The sequence below is a fragment of the Arachis duranensis genome, chromosome 7, assembly GCF_000817695.3.
Source record: "Arachis duranensis cultivar V14167 chromosome 7, aradu.V14167.gnm2.J7QH, whole genome shotgun sequence".
NCBI classification, from domain to species: Eukaryota; Viridiplantae; Streptophyta; class Magnoliopsida; order Fabales; family Fabaceae; genus Arachis; species Arachis duranensis.
Window position 1 is genome coordinate 67,900,574 of NC_029778.3, and position 5,894 is coordinate 67,906,467.

Below are 5,894 nucleotides of genomic sequence, written 5' to 3' on the forward strand. Positions count from 1 at the left end.
GCCATTAACCAAGTGTCCGAAAGACAAGTGCATCAAGAAAAGAGAATTCAAGAACTCAACCAACACTAAATAGCTCAAATGAAGGCATTCAATGAGTTCAATGTGCTTAATTAAGGGAGACAAATAAACAGGGATGACTATGATATAAATACCCAAGCCAAGCTAACTTACATGGCCGGGTACATGCACAATTTGCACACAACAATCCCAAGATATGATGCAGTCTATAAGGAGCGAAAAGAGCAGGAAGAAGGAAGGGAAAAATACCACAAAGAAGTATTGAGAAAGAGGATGGAGAATGCTGGATTCTGGAAGAAGTTAAATGAAAAACACAAAGAAAGAGGAGATGCAAGCAACTAGGAAAGAGACCAAGAAGAGGAGAGGAACAAGAAGGGAAAGCACATCAATGAATGAAAGGTGGTGGAGTTTCTTTTAAAGCTTTAAATAAGGAAAATCATGTATGAAATAGAACATGCTTCCATAGTTAGCTTAGGAATTTCAATATGTTCTTGCAATTAGTTTCTTTAGCTTATCTCTTACTTTCTAGCCTAGTTGTTTAGGCTACTACACCAATGCCTATGATTGTATGCTTGTTTCTTGAGTTCAATAAAAGAAAATGTTATGAAAAATAAGAGTGAAGTCCAATAATTATAGAATAAAGTCCTAGTGTTTGTGGTGGTGTTTGCTAGCTAAGTTGATTCATCAATAAGGTTCAAAGCTAAGATGTCTCCTGAATTATGAGCTTGAAGTGCATTCTATGAGACTCAAATGAAAAACAAGGTCCTAAAAGTGAAAAAGAGAATGAGAAAGAAAGAAAAGAGCAAGGAATAAGGCTAGGCACCAATAGTTTGAACCTTGAGGCATATGTCTGTGGTGTTTCTATATAAGGATCTGCTTGGATGAGTAAGTTCTTAGGAGTGCTTCATCACTTGACAACTTAGGTTAACTAACCCGGGATTGTCAATTGAAAGTCCATTATCAAGAGCAACTTTGTTATAAAACATTTAGTAACCCAAAGAGGTGCTGGACACCAAGGTCTTAGGAAGGAAATAACAAACCATGTGCCTGTGGTATGTATGTGCTCAGGAGAGACTTGAGTGAGTAAGTCCTTAGGGGTATCTCAACACCTAGCACCTTGAACCAACTGGTTCGGGAGTGTCAAGTGAAAGCTTATCATAAAGAGTTGCCTCAACACAGAGCACTTAGCCTAAGAAAGCAATAAGCTCTAAAGAGAAAAGGAAAACAAAGCAGAGCTAAAATAAGGATCAATGAATAAGGGTCTCATAGAAGGCAATAGATTGAGTGTTCAAGAGCATGTTATAGCCTAGAAACCAGCAAGAACATGAACCTAAGTTGCTATGCATGAAACCCCATGAACCAAGGGTTTGAATTTTTTGAATAAGGACTTATATCTCTTGTATTTTCATTCATTCTTCTTATGGTCTATCACTTGCTTGAGGACAAGCAAGATTTAAGTTTGGTGTTGTGATGCTAGGGCATCTTAGCTAGTTTCACTAGCCATTTTTTGTGTGTTTTAGGTTAGTTTCATGTATTTTCTTAGGCAATAAGCAAGTATTTGGTTGAATATGCATTCACACTTTGATTCAAGCAAACATTGTAAATTTTTAACAATTTCATGAGAATAATGCAAGGGTTGAATGATAAAATGAATGATGCATCATCTCATGATCAAGAGCAAGACTTTCATCCACTTTTTTTGTTTGATTTCAAGTAAGAAGAAGCAGACAAGAGCCACGTTAGTGGCCACGTTAGTGCTAGAAGAGAAGAGGGAAATGAAACCAAAATGCAATGGAGGGGAAGGAAGCCACCTGCATCACCGCCGTCGAGCCATCGTCACCGCTGCTGCCGTTGGAAACCGCCACTGAAGCTTCTGTCTTATTGGTAAGCTCTAACCTTGCTTCATATCTTCTTTATCTGTTAAGTTTGTTATTATCATGAGAGTAGTTGCTGAAGTTGTTTGTGCTAGGAGTTTATTTATCGTGAGTTGCCAATGCCGGAGCCACCACCAAAGTTACTGCCGTTCAGTTCAGCTGTTCTTCCTTGTTATAGTAGGTGTCTCTATTCCGAAATCTTGGTCGCTAGCATATAAGTTTTAGTTATGTTTGGTTATAAACTCTGAGGTTCTGGCAACGTAGGGTCGAGCTCTGAATGTTGCATGTTGCTTTAATGTTGCTGTGGTTGCTGCGAAAATGGTTTGGAGCTCAGGTTGTGGCTTCCAGTAGCTGCGAGCCGACAGATAAAATTTCCTATGATGCGTTTGGTTTATGGGTTTGCTTATCGAGGTAGGGACTTTTGCTAAAAACTCAATTTTATAATTTGGAATTGTTATAAATGGATATTAATGTGAGAAACACACTTCTTAGTGCTTGTATAAGTCTTATGTATTGTCTAGCTGTTTTTGATGAATATGATTTTTTGTTTGATTGGATTATGGTTTGGTTTTGTTAAACGGAAGGTAGCTGAATTGTTTCTTTAAATTTTTGGAAATGAGTTTGATTCATTGAAAATGATTTGATTTTGAATCAGTTTTCTTGAGATATGAAAATGATATGAATTGTTGGAATCAACTTGATTTTGAATTGATTTGGTTTTGAACCCGTTGGAAAGGGTTGGGGAATGATTTGGTTGGGACCCGAAAAAGGTGGCAGAGTCCAAGTTTTAGGGGAGGTGCTGCCGAAATTTTCATAGATTCTGAGACTTTTTTTGAAATGTGTTTAGAAAATTTTGTATTTGAGAAATTGTATTATTCAATTTATTAAGGAAATAGTTATGTTTCAAATTTAATTTATTTAAGAAAAATATATGTCACGAGTTCTATTTACTTAGAAAAGAATTACTTTACGATTTTAAATTACTTAAGAAAAGTATTATGTTCTAAGATCGATTTTAAATATTAAAAAGGCTTGTGTTTTGAGTTGAACTTAAGGATTTTGTTCAGAGGAACTTTAATGAATTTACAAGAAATTTGACTTTGATTGAATGATGTCGTTTTGTGATGTTTTGAGAAAAAGTTGAAATAATTGGTTTTAATAGTGAAATTGAAATTGTTTTGGCTTTGAAAATTGGTTCGGAACTTCTAATTTATATGATTGGATTTTGATTTGAATAAGGAACTTTATTTGATTGATTTAATTAAGAAAACAATGTTTTTTGAGGATCTTTAATGAATTTAAGAAGTTGAGATTTTGGTAGATTCTCCCTTAAAGTCTTGAGACCTTGTCAAGGATTTTTAATTAACGACTCTTGACTTTAAAGTGGTTAAACGAATGGATTTAAGAGTGAAGGATTTTTGAGTCTTTTCTAAGAGATTTATAATTGAGACAATTTTGAAGTTGTTTCGAGTTTTCGGAGAATGTTACCAAAAGCGGTATGGTTTTAAACAAAATTGATTTGAGGAAAAATGACTCTTGGCGAGATATGAACTGAATACGTTCTGATTTTTGAAAGAAAGTGGGCCCAGAATTATTTTGAAATCGGGACAAAGATGAGTCTGGTTCTGATTGAGAAGCGATATGTGAGTCGCAAGAGTGTGCCAGGCACTATATCCTTGAGTAGTGTGCTGGAACTATATCCTTGGACTGTGTGCCAGGCACTATATCCCTGGACAGTATGCCAGGCACTATATCCTTGGCTAATGTGAGGACTGAAGCAGAGTATCTCACTCACATCCTTTATGAATCACAAGAGTGTGTCGGGCACTATATCCCTGGACCGTGTACTGGGCACGATATCCCTGGGGGTTCCCATTTATATTCATGACCGAAAGGAAACATTCCCATGGGGATGTGTTGGGTTGGTAGTTGAACCGAAAATGTGATATCACAGCCAATAGGACAGGCATTCATTATATGCATCTATGCGACATTGTTTGGGTGTGCATAATGTAATTGGTTTGCCTATGTGAATAATTATGTTTAACTGCAAATTGCTATACTTGATGTTACTGCTTTGATTGTGTTTGAACCTCTTTACTTGTGTTTGTGATTGAAATTGGTTGGAATGTGATGAATTGGATGTTGATTGAGTTGTTTAGGTCTGGGGCCATGATTGATTTGAAATTGGTTGGAATGTGATGGGTCAGAGACCATGATTGGTTTGTGTTTGTGGTTTAGTGAAGTATGAAAAATCAAACTAGTTTAGCATAGACTTAATAAACCTATGCTTGGAACTGGTTGGTCATTCATACTGTCTAGAAAAACTTTTAATATTTTATATAAAACAAAAAGTTTTGGATTTTAAAGAATTAATAGATTTCTCTTTTAAAAAGGATTTTGGATTTTTGAATGTAAACATTTGGTTTTTGAAAAGATGCATAAGGCGAGCAACAATCACTGTACCTTGAAAACAGTTTTAATTTACGTATCTTATTATAGCAATTCTCTAACCCTATAGTGAGAACCAGCGAGGACGATGTTTTCACTCCCTTATAAGTTTTTCCTTTTTAGGACATGGACGAATAAGTCATGAAGAGTTTATTTCGTTTTCTGTTTACACAATATTTTGTATTGTTTTAGATATTATGTTTTCCTCGCCTTTATCTTTACAAATTTTGTAAGAGGGATAGGAATTGTGATATGTAATGCTTGTAAATTAATATTAGGTATATATATAATTTGTAAGTATTGTATCTGGTCTGCATGTACGTATTTATACTTTCAACAAAAAAGTCCCTTTTAGAAAGATTATATGGTTTTAAGTTTTAACAGGCTCCTATCTTAGTATTAAATATGTTTAAAGTCGTTGTAATATCCAAGCTATCAGCGTGGCACAGCCGGAAGCGAGACATTCTGATAGCAAGGCTATTACAATAAACATAAAAAAAAGGAGATTTGTACCATGATCGTTCCAGTATAGTAGCTGCTGCAGGTCTTGCTGTCGCATATTCTCCTGCAAATATAAAGGGAAAAAGTATCATCCAACTCATCAAAAACCTAAAGAAAAATGATGTTTACGATATTTTGAGTGCACGCATCATTTATATACTTTTTTAATCTTCTCTCGATCTTATTAATATCAATTTCAATACCAAAAATTAAAGATGTATAAAAAAAGAGTACATATAACATTATCTAAAACTATGAATAAATCATGTGCAGTGGTGGTGGTAGTGCTAACCCTACATGTGGCTAAAGCCCTAAACGAAAAAAGAGAAAGAAAGAAAGAACAAAATGGAAAAGAGAGAGACATTTTTTGCTGCGGCGCTAAAAGCTTCTCGATGTGGGATCTCAAGGTTGGCTGCTTTAATGCGCTGAATCTCCTCTCTGACATTTACATACATTAAATAAAATCAAAACAAAACATGAAACCCAGTTATACTTTATAGTTGATGGATCTGTTAAGGTAATTTATGGATCTATATATATGGATCTCTACATAGTAAAACACAAAACAAACACACTGAATCATTTTCTTTTTTGACTTATGGTGCACGAATTTGTGATTCGCACAACTAACCAGCAAGTGCACTGGGTCGTCCAAGTAATACCTTACGCGAGTAAGGGTCGATCCCACGGAGATTATTGGTATGAAGCAATCAATGTTTATTTTATTGATCTTAGTCAGGAGGTCAATAAGGTGATTTGGATTTAATTGTAAGAAGTCAAAGTATTTAAAATTGTAAGTTAAAATAATAGAGAATAGTAGCGTTACTTGTTGTGCAGTAATGGGGAATATGTTGGAGTTTTGGAGATGCTTTGTCCTCTGAATTCCTGCAATGTAATATTTAACTCAATTGTTTGTAAAGCACGTCTACGGCAAGCTGCATGTAGGGCGTCACCATTGTCAGTGGCTACTTCCCATCCTCTCAGTGAAAACGTTCCTATGCTCTGTCACAGCACGGCTAATCATCTGTCGGTTCTCAATCAGGTTGGAAT

The 5,894-nt window shown here is 35.4% G+C and overlaps 1 pseudogene; it reads left to right on the forward strand.

The window, feature by feature from the left end:
- The first annotated feature begins 1,809 nt into the window (after positions 1 to 1,809).
- The window catches only part of LOC107458601 (60S ribosomal protein L18-2-like), a 17,937-nt pseudogene continuing 13,852 nt past the window's right edge, over positions 1,810 to 5,894 (forward strand).